Below are 925 nucleotides of genomic sequence, written 5' to 3'. Positions count from 1 at the left end.
TTGCAGTCAATGCACTTGACCACTTGTCTGTTGAGATTAGGTGAAGACCTCAAGTGTGTAAAGAACTTTTGATTAACAGATGGAACACATGTATATTGTAAAATGTATTTACAGAGCTTAATGTGTACTCTGAAATCAACTTCTCTGTTCAGTAGTCCCCAACATGACACGATTTAGTAGTTGTGGTGCTAAAGTGAAAAAAAGTAGTTGCAAACATTATACAAAATGTACATACTCATCTCTGCACCAATGAAATGTGCAACACTTTATACAAAAAATTATGTATAATAATATTATATGTAATAATGATTTCATTTTACTGACATTGGAATGTTTTCCTCGACATCTCATGAAGAATGATGGGTATATAGAGATTAGAGAGTGGATTTAGAGTACATTAAGGTCATGTTTTTGACCTGGGACATGGTCTTTTAAGTGGCCAAGAATGCAAATGTTCCACTTTTACTGGCGGAGCAAAAAGTATTCACATTCACTCAGAATGCCTTTTAGTGTTGAAAGAACACGAGACACAGGTAGTAGTATGGGAAAAATGCAAGGTCTCGAGAAGCATTTTTTAAGAAGGTGAACTTCTTTGCTGTGTTTTTAAAATGCAGTGTCATGTGTGAGATGCTGCAAAAGATGTGAAATGTGAGCTTAATGTTCAAAGACGTTAGTCTAGTGCATGTTTACATGTAAAAACTAAGAAAAAGCAGTGCAGTGGAATGCAAAAATGGCCTCTAACTTAGTAAATATATTAAATACAGTATATTAACAAATGCATTTGGCATATAAAGACAAACTCATACCATGGTCCACATGCAAGACAAAAGATGTAAAGTCATGTGCAAAAGTTTTCTGAACATGAGAGAGAAACAAACACGCAGTAAAAGTCCACTGACACAGTGCAATAACCTCTGTTTTCTGT

This window comes from Sinocyclocheilus grahami, unplaced genomic scaffold (assembly GCF_001515645.1).
Source record: "Sinocyclocheilus grahami isolate Dianchi unplaced genomic scaffold, SAMN03320097.WGS_v1.1 scaffold4318.1, whole genome shotgun sequence".
Taxonomy (NCBI): Eukaryota; Metazoa; Chordata; class Actinopteri; order Cypriniformes; family Cyprinidae; genus Sinocyclocheilus; species Sinocyclocheilus grahami.
The sequence above is the reverse complement of the archived record's forward strand: the minus strand, read 5'-3'. Positions refer to the sequence as shown.